Source organism: Bactrocera neohumeralis, chromosome 6, assembly GCF_024586455.1.
Source record: "Bactrocera neohumeralis isolate Rockhampton chromosome 6, APGP_CSIRO_Bneo_wtdbg2-racon-allhic-juicebox.fasta_v2, whole genome shotgun sequence".
Lineage (NCBI taxonomy): Eukaryota > Metazoa > Arthropoda > Insecta > Diptera > Tephritidae > Bactrocera > Bactrocera neohumeralis.
In genome coordinates, this window is record NC_065923.1 from 61697890 (window position 1) to 61718571 (window position 20682).

The 20682-nt window shown below is 34.4% G+C and overlaps 1 protein-coding gene across 9 annotated transcripts in view; it reads right to left on the minus strand.

The window, feature by feature from the left end:
* LOC126763161 (prolactin-releasing peptide receptor) overlaps positions 1-20053 on the minus strand; it is a 176855-nt gene extending 156802 nt beyond the window's left edge. For all 9 annotated transcript variants that reach the window (XR_007667570.1, XR_007667571.1, XR_007667573.1 and 6 more), the window contains exon 1: positions 18973-20053. The gene's annotated coding sequence lies outside the window, so the exon portion shown is untranslated. The remainder of the gene's footprint in view (positions 1-18972) is intronic.
* Positions 20054-20682: the final 629 nt, after the last annotated feature.

Here is a 20682-nt window from a genome sequence, read left to right on the forward strand (position 1 = left end):
CTATTAAAAGTCCTTTTAAGGACTTTAAAAACTCTTCCTCTTCGCAACAGGTGGAAAAAAAAATGGGAATTGCATTTCTATTGAAATTCTTTTATATATTTTTTTTTCAATCAAATCCTTTTTTAATTTTAATTTATGAAAATATAAAAAACCAATAGCTGGCGAAATTCAAATCGACACGCGTTAGCTATAAATATTGAGTGCGTGAAAGTACCCAAAAAAAACCAAAAGCGAACGGCACAAAACAATCGTGAAGCGGAAAAAATGAACCGGGGCTGGTGACGGTTTTACCCAAACAAAAAATGGGGGGGCAAATAAAAAGGGAAAATGGAAAAATTTTGGGCGACGGAAACAGCGAAGTAATAAAGCTCAGTAAAAAAAAAAAAACATTTAAACTTATCCCTTTTAAATTAAATATCGTATATTTTATCGACCCCTAACCCCAAAAAAGGAAATTAAAAACAAATTATACGGGGGAAGATTTTTTTAAATCTTTTTTTCCGGAAAGCAGTGCAGTGGAATTAGTATGTATGCTACTTCATAACTATGCATTGTATTTATTTTTCATATATTTCCAAGATAACAGGTATTAATGTCGCTTACGTCTTTTTTTGCTGTCATGCTGGATAGCTACTGGTATGTTATGTTTTGCTTTGATTACGCCCAATGATATTAGTAAAAACTTTGTTCTGTTTTAATTTTTAATTTTTTCAAATTTTTTGTGTACAAAAATTAATTAAGTCATTAGTATCAATAAAAAAAAAAAATTAATATGAAAAATACTTTAGAGTGCAAAATTAAGGAATTTTAACCGCAAACTTATATAAATAATAATAGTTTTTAAACTTTAATTGAATAGTTTAAAAATAATTGACTTTCTAGAAAATACTAATTGTCTTTGTCAGTTTCAGGTAGAACATGTTTAATAATTTCATATGTATTTTTAAGTTTAAAAATTCCTTTGTGAAATCTTACTTAGGTATTGTGTTTTTATCACATAGTGTTTTTAGATCTTTTGTATTTTTTGAAAGAAATTTTTAATAAATTATCCATATAAACGTAGAAGGTCCATTTTCTATTAAAGAATTATTTCGTCTTGATCTTTACCATGAGTTAGTCGTATTCTCAATTTTAGGAATCGTCAAAATATCCGTACTTAAGTTCATGATAGGATTATTTTTCTAACGAAGCAGAACGTAATTTTGGAAAAGAAGATTTTTAATTGAAGTGAAACAAACATAGTTTGAAAATGTTTTCAATCTTTGAAATCAGAATTTATTCATTATAACGCATTTATAATTTTTTCAGGATTAGTTCTTTGCGTTTGAAATCATGGTATACCATTCACTAGGGGCCCAAATAGTTTTATCACGAGTAAATGCCTCCAATAGTGCTGTGTATAGGAGTCGCTAGCATCATAGTATGCCAGGTAACAAATACGTAATTTTTATGTTGTGTATAAAATTCAGAGTGTGAAAAAAATACTAATGTGGAAAGCATATCAAACTTTATTCCCATTTTGACCCTTTGTGTCACAGTAAGAACTTACTGATGAGTTCTTCTTTCGTCGACAATTTTCAAATACTCAAACAAACTCACAGTGGAAATTTCATTAGATCCTCTTTTTCCGTCAGCTTCTCTCCACAAAAAAACAATAACCATTTCTGGTGCCATTTTTACACGTTTTCATTATATCGGGTGATTTTTAAAGAGCAGTAACTTTTTTTAAAAAAACGCATAAAATTTACCAAAAATCTCATCGGTTCTTTATTTGAAACGTTAGAGTGGTTCATGACATTTACTTTTGAAGATAATTTCAGTTAAATGTTGACCGCGGCTGCGTCTTAGGTGGTCCATTCGGAAAGTCCAATTTTGGGCAACTTTTTCGAGCATTTCTGCCGGAATAGCCCGAATTTCTTCAGGAAATGTTGTCTTCCAAAGCTGGAATAATTTGCTGGCTTATTTCTGTGACTTTGGACTTGACGTGGCCAAAAAATAGTCTAAAGGCGTTAAATCATGATCTTGGTGGCCAACTTACGGGTCCATTTCTTGAAGGATAATTGTTCTCGAAGTTTTCCTCAAAATGGCCAGAGAATCATGACTGTGTGGCATGTAGCGCCATCTTTTTGAAACCACATGTCAGCAAGTTCGAGTTCTTCCATTTTGGCAACAAAAAAGTTTGTTGGCATCGAATAGTCGCCATTCACCGTCACCAACAGCATCTTTGACGGTCAATGATTCCCGCAGCGTTTTACAGATCAGCTTTGGTTGCTCTGCACCCAAATGCAGCGATTTTCACGTAGCCATTCAGCCTGACCTCATCGCCCACGATAAAAACGGAAGCTTTTTTAAGCCCATTAAAGAAATTCGACGTTTCAGATCGTTGCCATTTTTCTGTATTTTATACAGTTTTACACCATCTTTGCGTGAAATCTTCCATGCGGTATACATTGCTGCGAACGGCGACGAATCGACATTTCACGGTCTTCAGCCACACTTTCTGCATACTGTACGCATTCGTGTGGTTGGTTTAATGTCCAATAAGTAATGTGCGAAACTTGGTCACAATGCATTAATTGTTTGCTCACTTGATCGTTATTGGACCATAAATCGGACGTATTTGACAAGAAACCTGATTTTGGTAGTAAAATTCAATGATTTGCAAGCATTGCTCACTATTCATGATGAAATGTCAAAGCATACTGAGCATCTTTCTCTTTGACACCATGTCTGAAATCCCACGTGATCTGTCAAATGCTAATGCATGAAAATCCTAACCTCAAAAAAATCACGATACATATCCCATACTTTCGAGAATAAAATAATAATTTATGCTTTTTCCATAGGTGTATTTAAAAACCTTTTGGAATCCAAACTACTTTATAGGAAGGGACATTGGCTTTTCTTTATTTTTGATCCTCTAAAAAGATTTTTTTACACTTATCTTTGTTTCTTTTGTGTGTTTGGTATTCTTCAATTTGCTTTAAATGGTTTTGTGTTTCGCTGTCCAGGTTTTTGTAATTTTCACAAGTTACGCATTTGTCTTTTTTAGGCAAGTGAAAACCGATATAAAAACTATTTGTAAAAACATTTCGGAAGACTCTGAAGGATAACAGTGGCGACTCCTGATTAATATTATTTAAATGCTTGGTACAGCAATCATATAATCCTTTTATATTGCGAAATTCTTGAGGAAGATACAGCTTGTTACTTTTATTACGACAATAATGCGAGGGAACTGCTGACAATTGTTCAATAAATGATTTTAAAAGTGCAACCTTGGACTCGTCAGACTTATTATGAGGCGTAGATTTTTTTTCCTCACTAAAACTTTTCAAACCATTCGCATTGTTTCTAGCCAATCTTAACTTTTTTCCGATATGTGAAGCGTTTTCAGCAAAAACTGTTGGCACACTTTAATAGTATTATCATTATAATTAATGGCAGAATTATATGCATATTGCCTTCTGTTACTATCACCTCTTCGTCTTCGGACGGATAACCGTGTTATACACGAAAGGAGCCAGCCTTTTTGCCTAATTTTGTTGCCGAAGCCCCAAAAATGTTCATTTATTGCTAACCGATCTGACTCGGCGAACTTATCATCACAAAGATTTCCATACTTTTTATTTATACAAGAATTCGGCTGAACACTAGTATCACGTTGTTTTTTATTTTGTAATCTCTTAGGTAATATTCTTTTGTTTCTGTAACCTCTTTTGCCCACACATGTCTCTTCTTCAATATCATTTTCGGATTATCTTTGTGAATAAGTTTTTTGCTCAGAAGAATGATTAGAATCAGTATCGCTGTATGGAACAAGACCATTTTTGAATGCAATCTGAAACAAAGTTTTACAACACCAAAATATAAAATGAAATTTATCGAAATATATTTACAAAACCAACCCAGTGCACTTACCACTTGTTGACACAATTCCATATTGCACAATCACTGATAAAAAGTAAAATATTTTGCGATTTTGCCGCTAATCAAAACTAATATGTTGAATCGAAAAACGACGTAAGCACCACTTCGTTGTAACAAAATATGTCAACAAACGAAATATGTACATACGTCTAAATTGTTTTAGCTGTAAAATCATAACGGTTCATTTTATAGCTATGGTATTTTGTGAGATGATGCGAATGATCGAAAACTATCGATTTTTATCAAAAAACAAAAATCGATAATCATGGTGCTTACGTCTTTTTGGCGGTTAGGGCTCGATATGCTGCTAAATGTATTTGTTGTTGTGAGAATAAGCGAGTTTCAATTGTGGAAAAAATGGCGGACTCCGATGTTTGAAGTCCTCTTCGAACAAGTAATTTACAGTCGTAAAAGGCTGTATTTTTCAATGTATGACAATTAGACTGGTTTTCATGAAATGCCTTATCGAAAATATTGACATTACTTCACTGAAAGGGGAGACGGGCAGTGCTTAAATAACTCTGATTTTTGTTTTTTTTGGAACAGCGACATCTAGCTGCGCTGGTCCGTTCGTTTGTCAACATACTTAATTTTTCCTTCAGTTCCCATAGGTGCTCGACTCAAAGTGATGAAATTCGGGGTTCTTTTGTTGTTTTTAAATAATTTTCCTCAAATTTATGTATTGTCTGTTATAATTTAAATATTTCAAACATATTTTAATAGATGACATTTGTAAAACATATGTTTCGTTACTTACATATATCATTATAAAATTTTATAGAAATTCATTGACTGTGAAACGCAAACGACCACTCAGTTTGCAACAATACTTAGCTAAGATTTTATTTAGGCACAACTTAAGTATGGACTGTGAAACCGGGCATTAGACTTCTGAAATGCCTTATCGGACATTACTTCATTACGGGCGCCTCATTTTTGGAACCTCTGGCAGCGCTGGTGTGTACATACTTAATCAAGACGAAGAGTTGTTAAATGTTCCTTCAAATCTCAAGATGAACAACTGTTAATAGGACGAAAGTTCAGTGGGAGAGGAATAAGTATAAAGAGCTGAGATATCATGATGAAACTTGGTACACATATTCCTTGGCTCCATAAGAAGGCTAAGTTCGAAGATGAGCAAAATCGGCCCACTGCCACGTCCACAAAATAGCGAAAACCGAAAAATTATAAAATGTCATAACTAAGCCATAAAAAAAGATATTAAAGTGAACTTTGGCACAAAGGATCGCATTAGGGAGGGGCATATTTGTTTTGGTGCATATCTCGGAAACTACTATAGCTATGTCAACCAAACTCTATAGAGTCGTTTCCTTCAGGCATTTCCATATACAGTTCAAAAATGGAAGAAACCGGATAATAACCACGCCCACCTCCCATACTAAGGTTATGCTGAAAATCACCAAAAGTGCGTTAACCGACTAACAAAAGACGTCAGAAACACTAAATTTTACGGAAGAAATGGCAGAAGGAAGTTGCACCCAGGCTTTTTTTAAAAATTGAAAATGGGCGTGGCGTCGCCCACTTATGGACCAAAAACCATATCTCAGGAACTACTCCACCGATTTCAATGAAATTCGGTGTATAATATTTTCTTAACACCCTGATGACATGTCCGAAATATGGGTGAAATCGGTTCACAACCACGCCTTCTTCCAATATAACGCTATTTGAATTCCATCTGATGCCTTCTCTGTATAATATATACATTAGGAACCAATGATGATAGCGGAATAAAACTTTACACAAATACGGTATTTGAAAAATATGTAAATGACGGATAATGAAATCTCGATTATCACTTTATCATGCGAGAGTATAAAATGTTCGGTGACATCCGAACTTAGCCCTTCCTTACTTGTTCTTCTATAAAGACGAAAATGGGAAAAGGCGAATAGTGTTTATGATTTTGATAATATATACTAGAGCCAACATACAATTTGGAAACTATTTAAATAAGGCTGGACAAGAAAATGTGCCACATATGGCTGCCACACGTGTTAACGCAAGAATAGCTGCTGAAACACAACAAAATCGATCTATTTCTGAAGCATATGATTACTGGTTATGAAAATGGAGTCGATTATGACAGAAAAGTAAAAACTTTTGTGATATTGGCAGAAAATCATCTTTCACAAGCTGGTTTCCAATGACGGAACTCTTAATTCAAAGTTATAGTGTCATCAATTGCACTATCTGAAAGTATCAATCGGACAAAGCTACCAGTTAAGTTACCAAGAACTGTGTTCCATAAAAACAACATCGCCAATAACTCGCCAGAAACTCCACAAATTCAGTTGGAATGGATATGAGCCATTTACCGTAAAGTATGGACCTCACATAAATGGACTATTATCTGTTCTTGCTTACATATGTCAATTGATTTTGATGATGACAAACTTCCCATACGAGGGCTTTTGAAAATCGAATTTACCAGTTTTTTGTTGAGCATATCACCTAAAACTAATCCAGATAAATATAATAATACCAAACGATTACAATCGCAATCTGCGTACGAACGAAATTAGCCGAGTCATAAAAGGCAAGAGAGTTTTAAGCGTTGCGATCTTAAGCTGCTCAGCTACAGAAAAAAAAAATTTCAACAGCCAAAATTAAGAATTAGGTTAAAGAAAGTGTATTATTCTTAAATGTTACTTATTAAGAGCAGATAAACTAATTTTTTTAATGGTAAGGAGTGAGTCTATTAAATCAAATGTGCTGGAAGGAGTATTGAAATCATGACATATACGGCGGAATGGTTCGTTTAACTCAAAATTGTTTTAGAGAAATTTAAAAGTAAGGGTCTAAACTGCCTGGTAGAGCGAACGGGAACGTTAAAATTAATATCAGTTAAGAATGATCAGCTACAGACTGACCCATTCATGAGTTTTACAAGAAATATTATATCAAGCATCTCCCTACGACTAGCGAGTGTCGGGAGATTTATAAGTTTTAAACGGTTAGTGTAAGGGGGAAGATTTAAACTGGAATCCCAATGCAAATGATTTAAGGCAAAAAGTAAAAATTGTTTTTGAACGGACTCTAACTTATCCGAATGGACTTGTTAACTAGGGTTCCAAACCACAGAAGCATACTCTAATATAGGCCTCACCAAAGACGTAAAAAGAATTTTTGTGGTAAGCAGATCTCTAAATTCTTTAGACCAACGTTTGACAAAACTAAGAGCGAACTAGGAGTGAAGATTAAAATTGAGTTTGGGGTCCATAGTTACTCCCAGATCAACAAAACTGCATACTTGATCCAACCTAAAGTTTTGTATTGCGTATGAAGTAGGGTCTACAGATCTGCGTGAAAATCTGAAATACGGTTGACTGTAAATTTAGTAAAAAATTGAGATATCTCGATAAAACTTGGTATGTGAGTTTCTTAATGCAAAAAACATTCGAGTTCGTAGATGGGCATAATCGGATCACTGCCACGCACTAAATTACGATATAAAACTCTAATTTGGCACAGGAGATCGTAGTATGCCCCTTGCTTCCTGTGGAAAAATTTGAAAAAGTGGGTGTGACCCCGCCCCCTTATATATTTAATGTGCAAATCTCCTAACCAACTAAAGCTACAATAACCAAATTCACCCAGCACAAATATTATAAGAATTACTACCGGTAATGTGAAAATGGACGAAATCGGATGAAAATCCCGCTCACTCCTCATATAACGGTACTGTTTAAAACTACTAAAAGCGCGATAAATCAATAACTAAATGCGCCAGAAACGTAAAAATTTGCCACCGGTATAGTCGGACAAGGCTTTATATAGAACGTGGTGAAAATTAACGATGGGCGTGTCACCGCCTACTTTTTGGTGAAATTTCATATCTCGTTACCCAAATGACCGATTTCGACAAAATTTGGATCGTGGCATTCTTTTCATATTCCTATGTCACTCCGTGAAAAAGATTTACTCATAACGGTACATCATTGTGCCTCAAATGGATACAATTGGACGAAAACTTGCCCTAGCCCCCATATAACCATTACCATTATTTCCAAACATGCGACTGATTTTGTATAATGGCTATATAATGGGTTGTCAAGAAAGTCTTGCGGTATTTTTATTGAATTTTTTTTTTTTGTTTTTATTGAAATTGAAATGAATTTTTGATGACTCATGCCCAGCTCTTGACCGATGCTACGGCTGCTACTATGCCGGTCTCTTTCGACCAATTCAGCGATTTTATCGCAATTTTCGACGACAGGCCTTCCGGAGCGTATCGCATCTTCGACCACCTCTACACCAGAACGAAAACGTTGAAACCAGCGTTGTGCGATGGAAATGGAAACTGTATCGGGTCCATAAACTGCACAAATTTTATTGGCGGCTTGAGATGCATTTTTGCCTTTATCGTAGTAGTACTGTAAAATATGCCGTATTTTCTCCTTATTTTTGCTCCATGTTTGCGACGCTTTAACTCACGAACGACTCAAAAGAAATGATCAATCAAACACGTATTAGCGCGTGAAATGAGCTTTCCAAAAAGGTATAGCATGACCCGATGCGACGAATAAAACTAGAACTACGCGCTTTCAGCGCCAACTAGCGAAGATACCGCAAGACTTTTTTGACAAATTACTTAGATTCTGATCCTCTCGTTTTACATCGTACGGTATTTCCCTGGCTTTGATTCCTGCAAGTTGCAAGAGTATAAAATGTTCGGCTGCACCCGAACTTAGCCCTTTCTTACTTGTTAGTTATGAGTTTATTTGATTAAAACGTGAAGGAGAAAGGCAACGGCGCGGACTGTAATAAATCTCTTTTTGTACGCTCTTTGATATTGTCTAACTTATATCAAATCAATTACTGATTTATTATGTAACAAAATAGATTTATGTGCACTTTTAATAAAGATATGCTCTAATAAATGCTTAACCGAATGCGTAGCGGCTACAGATCAAAAAGCATGCTTGCCATGATTCATTGAACCACTCAAACGCAAATGTTTGGCCATCGATCAAGAGAAGCATTTATTGCTTACGCAAGCATTTAGCAATTGCGAGAGCTAGTTGCTTTTAGACTTTACATATGAAATCAATGTGCTATATGTATATTAGGGTGTGCGTTATTTAAGTTGATTCTGTTTTTGCACAGAACTGTTGAAGTTTGAGTTTTTATGCTTTAAAAAATTTTCTAACGTAAACAAGCTGTATATTTGCAATTAAACCTTTTTCCATGTAGATAACAGGGAATCTATTGATCTTCTGCAAAAAATAAATTTATCCTGCTACTCAAAAGTAGCTATACTAATACAAAATTGTCCGCTCTACAAAAAATATGTCAATGCTTTTTTTCATTAAAACATTTTTTTTAAGTTATACGCAGTTAAAGTATATTCATACAGTACAACATGTCGTATGAGCAACACAGAAAGTATAAATCACTTTAATTAATTTAATATTTTTTGTGCAGCAGAAAATTTTGTTATAATATAATATTTTCAAAGCTGCAAATTTATTTGCTTAATTCAAAATATCAAAAAATCACATGCTTATAACACGAAACTGATTTAGTCACGGTTTAAATTGAAAATAAAGAGCTTGGATTAAGTTTCTTGTAACAAAAACTGAAATTTCAGGAGGGCGTCTGCCAAAAAAATCAACGTGCAAAATAATGGACACTAATGTCTATATATATGTATGTATGCAATCTGTCAGATAGCAAGATGTCTGTCTCGCCATTTTTCGCTACTTCCAACATGAATTCGTGCCACGCAAAGTGCTTGTACTTACAAACTACATATGTATATACAAGTATGTATATATACTATATACCTATGTATGTGAACATGTGCATATATACAAGGTATGTTTGAGGTTATTTGCCGTATGAATAATTAATTATGCGCAAACACATGTTTCCACAGACAGCAATCAAATGCAAAATGCTGAATCAACACCCACGCGAAAGGATTCCAATCGACAGCATATGCATAACCTCGCATACATATAACGCTATATGTACATATGTATGGTATGTATGTGAGTAAAAATGTTTACATACTTACATAAAATTCATGAGAATTGTGCAGCGCTCGCAAAAACGGGCACGGCTGCATAATGCCACTGCAGACTAGGTGACTAAATATCAAACTGCTGGCAAGCGACGACTTCAATGAGTGCAGACAAAAACACAAACACATATTAACATGCGAATTAACATTTCGCATACTCAAACATACATAAACATTTCAATTTGGCTCAACCGTCCATCAATCGATTAGAGAAATTGTGCCTTTGATAATGGAAAATCGATCGATATCGCTAAAGATTAATACATAGTTACAGATATGGGCATATAGGTATGTATTACAAAGCATATCTGCCGTATATATGTATATGTTTTCCACAGACCGCATTTTGAGTCCGTAATCGCGCAATTAACTGAAATTACAGTTATGTGCCGAGTTGTTTTTGCAAATGTTCGGTAAATATAGCGGGGATTGGGAAACTAAATAGTCTGCAGAATACAAAAGCTACTACAAATAATAGTCAAAACATTTATATGGCGATACATATGCACATTAGAGTGATTAAAAAAAAAAATTTTTTTTTCGTTTGGTGCTCTGAAAAATAGATTCCTAGACACCTCTAAGAAAGCCTCTCCAAAAACCTATTCATAATATTTTTTTTTCATTGAGTTATAAAATTCATAAGAAATAAAAAATGTTCCCAAAAATAATCAAACTTTAACTGTTAATATCTTTTAAACGTTTGGGTTTACGAAAAAATCATCGTCGACCTTTTTTGTAGAGCATTAAATTTCCAACAAAATCTAAGGAACAAGATATTTTTTTAAGTAGTTGGAAGCGAGATATAAATTTTTCTATCTGATAATATGAAAAAATAGAAAACTGTATGTAGGAGGACCTTCCCGTTACAAGTAAAAACTCATGTTGGGAGAAAAAAAATTTTTTTTTTGAATCACTCTAATGCACATATAGTATAACATACAAGGTATGTAGTTTACCGAAACACCGATAACGGAAAGAGATTTCATAAAATGTCAGCAAATATGAAAAAAAATATATTGCATAAAACCCGTCTCTACAGCTGTATTTTAGAAATAAAATTGGCAACTACTTATTGATGCAGAATAATTAAGCTAAGTCAACAACCGTTAAATGGACATAAATGCAAAATATTACATTCACCGATTGCTTTGAAAATATTTTTCGAAATTCTTCAGCAAGTGGCATAACAATTTATCATATCTTTATATATATAAATCTTCTGACCGTGTGTTTGTAATTGAACTGCTCCTAAACGGCTGGACCGATTTTGATGAAATTTTTTGTGTGTGTTCAAGGAGATTCGAGAATGGTTTAGATTCACAATTTGGTCCACTGGAAAATATTTTTTTAAATTAATTTTTCATTTGTAATCAATTGCTAATTTTGGAATGTTTGACCGATAGATTGCGCTACCATCGCAGTATCCAATATTCAAACCTTAAATTGGCGTAAACGTGCAATAAACAAAACGATGCCAAAGTAAAAGGCGACATCTGTAGACAAGTTTTCATAACGTGGACAGAGTTGTTCGAGAGATTGTTCCTTAACTAATACTTATAATCTAACTAATAGAAATCATATAGATGATATTAGTAGTACTACCTATGTATCAGCCACAGTAAAACATGGGCGGGTCCTCTAGTTTTACTTTAAATATCTAGAACTTTATTGATATTTTCAAACTTCTATTAAAACATGCTTTCATTATCATACCGAAGACTGGCTCAACAAAGTTTGTTTTAGAACTGTAATTAATTCGCTAACATTAACACGGCTTTTGTATAGTATGTTGACTAGACGAAATCGAATTTAGATAATCCTTTTGTACTATATATTCTGAGCTTAAAATGGTTTGCTCTTCAGCCTATGTTATATTGTCTATTTGGCTTTTAGCGTTCCAAGGACTTCTTTTCGCAACATGCGCTCAAGTCATAGAAACAACAGTTATCTGCCGAACACATGTCTATTCAATGCAGAAGATGCCCTAATCAGCTGTAGCTATAATAGAAAAATATATTGCGTCTAATTTCTTTACTAGAAAGGATAATTTTCTATACAGGTATTAATATTTTCAAATTGTAAATTCATTGTAGCGATCTGATTGACCTTGGCTGAGTGTTTGAAGGCTGTTAATATACTTTTCACATTTTCCTTTTTCGTAGGCTCTAAGAAGTAAGAAGCTATTCCGGTACAAATAAGAGGCCGGCACTTTTCTAATTAGATAAGCTGCATTTCTGACTGACTGATGTAAAAGGAAACATCAGTGAAGTAATGAAACCAATTGAGTTGAAGGCAATTGCATACTGATAAACTAGTGAGCCTCTCGACTGACGCAATTTGGGAGGTCAGATTTCATTAGACAAGAATACGGGGAGTGCTCACTGCAATATGTGAAGCTGCATCAGAATCGGGAAGACCCTTTTCGAGCCGTTCGATACCAAATGAGATTTCAAACAATGCGATTCTGCTTTCCCCAGACTGGATAAGGATAAACAGTCGTCGCACTCGCGATTTGGCTCCCACGTCACTGCTGTCAGTCATAACTTCGAAGTCATAGATAATTTCGTCTATCTTGGAACCAGCATTAACACCAACAACAACGTCTGCCCCGAAATCCAACGCAGAATAACTCTTGCCAACAGGTGCTACTTCGGAATGAGTATGCAACTATGAAGTAAAGTCCTCTCTCGACAAAGAATGACCAAACTCTATAAGTCACTCATCATCCCCGTCCTGCTATATGGTGCAAAGGCATTGACGAAGACAACATCTGATGAGTCGACGTTGCGAGTTTCCGAGAGAAATGTTTTGTGGAACATTTATGCCTTTACACTTTGGCATTGGCGAATACTGCAGCCGATGGAACGATGAGTTATATGAGGACATTGACATAGTTGAGCGGACTAAGAGACAGCGGCTACGTTGGCTAGGTCATGTTGTCCGAATGAATGAAAACACTGCAGCTCTGAAAGTATTCGTCACAGCAGAGGAAGAGGAAGGCCTCTATTCCGCTGGAAAGACCAGGTAGAGATGGACCTGGCTACACTTGGAATCTCCAATTGGCGCTAAGCAACGTAAAGGAAGAACGACTGGCGTGCAGTTGTAAACTCGACTAAGCAATGTATACGCCAATAAAGAAGAAAACGAATCTGTTTAAAAAAGAGTGCTGAGAGAATTTATGAATTTTTAGACTGTTGAAAGCAAATGCTTTTTCAGTGAGAACTATCATATCAGATAATGCCATACTAAAAACCTGCTTTCGCTTTGGAAATCACTTATTTAGGTTATTTTTATGAGTTTATTATATAACTTAAAACAACTTTAAGGCAACTGTCAATTTCTTTAACATAAAATTTGAGTAGTATGAGGTGGATTTTTCGTTGCATGTCGACTATCTGTACGGGTAGTTCAATTAAGTGACTACCCAAAAATCAACTCTGCTGCTATGACTGTCAATGGCAGTTAAGCCAAATTTCACCGATAATTGCAAATCTTTTAAGTTTAATTGAAATTACTTAAGTACCAAAGCAAACTCGCAGGCGGCTGACTCTTCCAGCAGCACTGGCAACTAAGGCACATTGTAATTATACGAAACTCATTACATTAAGCAGATTTCGACGTAAACTTTTGCGCCGCAGCTGTATGGTTGCGTTCAGAGTTAAGTAATTTTCTCCGTTATATTTGCAAAATAAACTTTTAATGCATGGCACTTCACTTATATAATGCACGTATAGGCTGAGCACTAAACAGAGAGCAATTATGGTGAAAGACAAAAATATACATACATATATACAAGCCGCATTGAATACTAGTTTAAGCTACGCGTTCTGTGCAAGCTCTGCGCGGTTGTCGTGAAATTTACCTTTGAAGACAATAACATAGTTATTTTGTGGGATTTAATACCAGTTTTATGCGATCTATTGACACTCACTATTTTAAGCTCTACTCTCTTGGCGAGAAATTCAACTTTGACGGCAATAAGAAAGTTATTCTGTGCAATTTTAAATCTAGCACTAAAGTGGGTCTAACTATTATACTTTCTAATTTTATTCTGTTTGCTTATGCAGGTCTATGCGATTTTCACCAGTTCTATTTCTACTTTACTGCTCACCACAGTTAAAATCTGCTGTTTAGTTAGGCAGCGCGATTCAGTAAAAGAGGGAATGCATGAATGAAGTTGAAGTAGGCTTAACATCTTGATATTATATCTCGATTACATAATGTTGAAAATTTTCTGAGAATATTTAGTTCTAAAGGGTGTTCAATGTATAGATACTTTTTTCAATAGCCTTTGTTTGACAGATCACACGTGAGTCGTGTCAAGCTGTCATGATTTTTTTGTTAAGTATTGTTTGGCATTTCATCATGGGAAGACTCACACCTGAATAGCGTTTTCAAATCGTACAACTTTATTACGAAAATTCACAACCTGAAAAGATTGTGTAATCAGCCTACTGAGCGTACTATTCGCAACACCGTCACCCATTTTGAGGCCCAGCATTTACTATTAGATAATATTCGACCGAACAGACCACGTTTAGCACCCAGTGAAAAAAATATAGCAGCCTTAGTTGAGAGTGTACACGAAGACCGTGGAGAGTCGATTCGGCACCGTTCGCATTATGTCGGACCGACGCATGGAACGACTTGGCGCATTTTACGTCGAGATACAAAATTCAATACAACCTTCCCAAGTGACATCGCTTTGAAGATCCGACGTTTTCGAGACAAATTTTGTTCAGCGATAAGGTCCTTTTCTGGCTCTGTGGGTATGTAAACAAGTAAAATTTCCGCATTTTCCGCGGGCATCATTTGAAAGAGATAATCTTCAAAAAATATATGACGAAGAATGTTCTTTCTTTAAAAAAGTAGGGCATATAGAAATGAATCACCACTTACAAGCATATTTTATATATAATTCTTTAGTAAGAGCTTAGAAAGTAGTATAAAGAAACGCATAGGGAACACTATTTCTAAGAAAGTCGAGTTAATTTTATAGGCAATTTATATCAAAAAATCTGCGTAATTCATTCCTCACCACCTTTCTACAAGACTCTAAACGCACAAAATCGTTGGCTAATTTTGTCTTTACAGATTTTCGCCAAAATTAATTTATGTTACTCAGATTTGTGCCCACAGAATTATGTGTCCCGAATGCTTAAAATATTTCGACACTTTGAGTATATACCTACATATATAAGGGTGTGCCCAATGTTTCCAATGTTTTGTTTTTTTACAAACGCAGCCTTAAGCTCACGTTGTTGCTATATACACAGGATTCAACATAGAGAAACTATTTATTTTAAATTTAAATCTTATCTCAATCATTTTACATTTCTCTTATATTTTTTGTAAGATTTTTTAATATTTTGAAATACATTTTCTATCTCCAAATCAATTGAATCCAAGACTTTGAAGAAATTATAATCTAATAAAAATTTCTGCTCTACAAAAAAGGTCTTCATAATTTTTTTCATAAAAACACACCCTTAAAAGTTATATCCAGTTAAAATTATACATTCAGTTTACAAAGTAGAATTAATCTGGGAAAAAATGGATACCCTACGTATACATATAGTATGTGCGTAGAGTTAATGTCAACTTGTTGAACTCAAACTTTTGGGTATCCAAACTTCATCAACGAACTATTCAATCAATAGTTTAGCGACAAATAAATAGTTTACTGTGAAAGTGAGCACTTTATTAGCAGTCAATTGGGTCACACAACTTTCATTGGCTGGCAGACAGGAAGTGCCAAAGGCAAGACAACTGACAAGGCAGAAGGATTGACACTTTGCGACTTGTTGTACAACTTTTGCTAAATAATTTATAAGTTGTGTTTACACTGTATATATATATATATATATCTGTACAAATACATATATACACATATACTAACGATGAGTTATGAAGCGAAATTTGGCAAAAGTTTATTCATGACTGTCACAACATTGTTACTGGTTTGGTTGAAAGTTTCTTCTTTGTTTGTTTCGCCCGCAAAAGTAGCAGCCAAGTAACGTAGAATTTGTAAGTGGCTACAGTATAAGTTTATACACAAGTAGTATGCATATATTTATTTATTCAAAATAGCGTATAACAGTACCAAACATACGCTCGCTTAAAAACCGCAAGGTTGCAATATGACAGCTGTCAAAAACATTTCTTTTATTTCACTCGTGCAATAATGATGAGATGAGAATAGACAGAATTATTTAAATTCTTGGGACTAATAAGCAAAACAAAAAAAAAACAATATAAAATAGCAAACCGCACCAGTATCGTTTTATTAAAGAAATTGATTTAAAATTTGCGGGGCTCCAAAGGAATTTATATCTTTTTCATATTTGAAAAATTCAACTATCTACAACAAATCTAGAAAACAATCAGTTGTGTGATCACCATGTCCAATGATTAAACATATGGAACAATTTATAGTTTGCTCATATTGTGCAATACACTCGAGTTTAAGCTCGACTTAGACTTTCTTGTTGCACTACACTTAAAACTATTGAGTTTACTGTTTAAAATTCCCTTAACTCAATTTCAACCGACTTTCGGGAAAATTCCTCTTAACTGTATCATATATAGTATATCAATCAAAGCCCCACTTTCTTGTATTTATGAACTTACAACTCTATTTTTCACTGTTGATTATCATAAAAAGCTAGAACTGTTTATATTATCTTAACAAAATTCATACTCAGCGTTTTCGTACTTCTTCTAAGGGAGACCACTTGGTTATTCTTGATAAGCCCAAATTTCAAACAAAGTTTGTGACGGAATCTCAACAGACTAGTTCGTACGAAACTTTTACATATCTCTCTCATTGAACTGTAATAGTCTCTGACTTTGTTGTTCTAAGCAGTCCAAATAATTATGGTAAATTATAAAAGAAAAATTTGCTCTCGTTTAGCCTAGTTAAATGTAAATTTAAATAGCTAAATGTAATTTGAAAATTCTTAGCCATAAAAGTCAGTACAACATCATATAACATTTCACTAAATAAGGCTTTAAGTACTGTAAAGTGAAATCTGACAGACTATCTCCGTCACGTACTCTCTGTCTGATACCAACAATTTATGTCAACTGGTACCATAACGGTACCATTTTGAATTAGAAAAATTATGGTCAAATAAAATGTTCGATAAATGTAAACATGTAATATAAACAAATCTAAAACGATGAGACTACAGAGAGCGACTTTGATAGTATGGTCAAGAACAATCATAGAACTGAAATCACCCTTATCGTAGATTATCTTTTTAATAACAGCGCAAAAACACTATTTTTTCACTTTTCTTTGCATTATTTCTTCTTTTTTTTAATGCAAGTGAGTCTAGGATATAAGCTATACAGAAGCCCACGATTATAGTCTTACACAAACTACCTTAAACGATTGGTAACTCTTCGGCATTCATACAACTAAAGTATCAGTTTCATCTGCACGTTAAGAGACTTAGAGGCTGCTCGCTTGAGTCTCAATTATTTTAAGGGGGTATTCTTGTCTAGGATTTTGAAAAAATCGATTTTTTTTTTGCATATTTTGAAAGTTTAGACTTTCAAAAATATGACCTTGGAAGGATTTTTCAAAATTCGACTTATTTTCGGAGATACCGCAGATTTTGTGACGTGGCGTCCGTGTTCACTAGAATTGTCTCCTAAACTTTAAACGCGTTTTTCTCAAAAAAAACTGACTTTTTCGGAACGATACCCACGATTTCTCAGGTTCTACTTGACCGATTTACTTGAAATTTTTGTAGAGTCTTCTTTATAGACTTGTCTATGGTTGGAACTAGCCCCATCGCCAAATTTTTATTTTTATTATTTTTAAAAATTCGAAATAGTCAGAAAAAGTGATCCAAAAAAACTTTTTTTTTCAGGCAGTCGCCATTTTGTGAAAAAAAAATTTTCCCACTTTTCCGTAGTTCCGGCCATTGCGACATTATTCTAGATTAATAATCTTTTTTTTTTTTGGTTTCAGATAACTAGGAGGGTTGAAATCATGAGTATGGTCACGTGGAAATTTTTAGAGACCCCCCACTTCGTCAGCTCATAATTTTTGAAATTTTTTACTTTTTTAGTTTTTAATTTTTTTCTGTACTCTTCTAAAATTAACAAATAACTAATAAAAAAATGGATAGTAAAAATATTAATTGCCTTTTTTTTACGACACTTTAAAAATTACCTGAAATTCATGCTTCTAGACCAGAATACCCCCTTAAGCTCAGAACCTGTCTAATGTATAATATTAAAGCTGATATAGCATGTATTGTAAAATCAAAATTTGGGGTATTTTATTATTAAAAAAGATTTAATACCAATTTTGAAGTAGACTAAAACCGTGTCCAAGATACAAATCATTATGTTTTGAAAGGTAGAAGCACAGCAAGAGAAAAGCCAATTACTTGTGAAGCTGCCTGTGTCATATGCCGTTATATCTGTCATATTAACACTGCCTTAAATGCTTTGGGTCCCACAACAACTTTACAAAGCAAATTGCTTATAGCACTTATATCCCACACAGTTGATTTGCTTTTATATTTTAATATAACTGTAAAAAGGAGTGATATGGTCTTTATGTAAATAAATAAATTCATAGTGTTGATTTTATTGTAAACTATTTGTTAAAGAAAAAAATTATAAAATTTTATCTGGTAGAGTTGGTTATTCTGCAATATGGGTCTCATAAGCCCAAGGCATTTACTAAAGTAAGATTTAAAGGCATTTGCCGTAGGGTTAATAACATCAAGAAAGTCAGCATAAAAAATATATTAACAACTCGAGTGTAATCTCAGATTTTTACTATACTTGACTTGTAAAATTACATCCAAGACACACACCAAATATTAGTGTATAAGCTAGACCATCCATTCACTGATGCTGTAAGCGTTTTCTTAACACAATTATATTGCTCCTCAAAAAACAAAAGCTGATATACATAAATAAATATGTTTTCTACAAATAAGTTATCAAATACAACTATTTTAACCTACCTTTTTTATGGGAAGGCTCCGCTTATAACAGATTTTTATGAAGAAGCTATCCTCACAAATTTTTAAGTATTTGCTGCTTAACGGCACTGCGACAGCTTTGGGACTCTGAGGATGTCACACCCGAAGTGTTTCTTAAAATTTTTTGGTTTGTCACCGACAAAATTTTTCACATGCACATCAACATTTTCACTTTACGACAGCGGAGCGGCAACATTTAGACGCGTTTATTATGATGTTATATATTTGCGCACGCCAATTTTACATTTTATAGCCGAATGCAAGCAATAAAATTAACGCGCCTGGACTTGCCGTCCCACGACTACTTTAGAGTCAAGGAAATTTATGCTTGCACGCGCACGCCAAAGACTCCGGCACTGTTCCTACTTAACAAAGGACAGGAGGCGGACGCATACGCACATAAAAACGCGACGCTACCAGTGTTGTAACAATAATGCACTGGCGATGTTTTTTTTCCTTTCTTTTAGCTTAGCGAAATGCAAAGCTGTAGAACTAGTAACAGCGCCGCAGCAGATTTGAACACTTGAGCACGTAGCGGCACTTAAAACTGGCACATTTGCTGCGCAGAAAGTGGGAGCCACATTAAAATCACAACAAAACAACTGCACAAAAATTCAAAGATGACAGCATAACAATAAGCAGAAAATTAAATAAAACCGCATGCCAACAACAACAACAAATCCAAACACTTTCGAAGTTGTTGGGCAACTGGTGCCATCGTGTTTATATGGCATTAAAGTGCGTACGCGGGCACTTGCATTTTTCTAATTCTCCTTATGTCATAATAGAAGTTAAACGCACACACACACACATATGTGTAAGCTTAGCAAGGCTTGCACTCATACACAAATTTTTTAAACTTAATAAATTCTAGTATTTGCATACATATATTTTAACGGACAAGTAAATTCGGTGTAATTATTAATTTTATTTATTTTCAGCACACTTCATATTCAAGACTTATAGGTATAATGTATGATTAGCAGAGAAAACACTTTTGTTCTACACTCAATTGCATTTTGAATGGCGAAAATTCCGTTAACAGCAACCGTCACCGTCAATGCGTCGAAGGCAACTGAATTCAAGTCGGCGCACAGCGCAAGTTCTAACATGTTTGGCAAATACTGTGTTTTGCCCCAACAGCGGCAGGAGCAGAGACAGCATATTGCTGTTTGTGGGTGGCGTAACAGCGCTGCAATGAGCAGACTTTGGCAAAATAAGCAGAGTATGCTGTTAACAGAACAGAACAGTGAAAACAGAGAATATTAAACATCATTTAGTTGTGAAATTCTAAAGTTGTACAGTTTACAGTAACAGCATTTAACAAGTCTACATTATTCACCTTTAACAGCTTAGTATCAGAGCAGCATTTTAACAACAAATAACGCAGACCGACACTTTACAGTACCACTCTTCAACAGCAGCACTTGATGCGATATAGGTAAATGGTAAGTTGCTCTTAACAGCAAAAATTTTGTGCTTGGTTTCTGCTTATTGAAGACCAATTAACAAGTCCAATATTATTGGTTAATTTGTTGGAGGTAATTTGCATAGCTTGAAGTGGTAGATGATGTTAAAATATGAATGAAAGTGCACATTTCTTCAATGAAATGTTTTAAAAACTATATGTATGTAACTTATATGTATGTATGTAGTATTTATGTATGTACATATAGAAGAAAACTTGTTAGA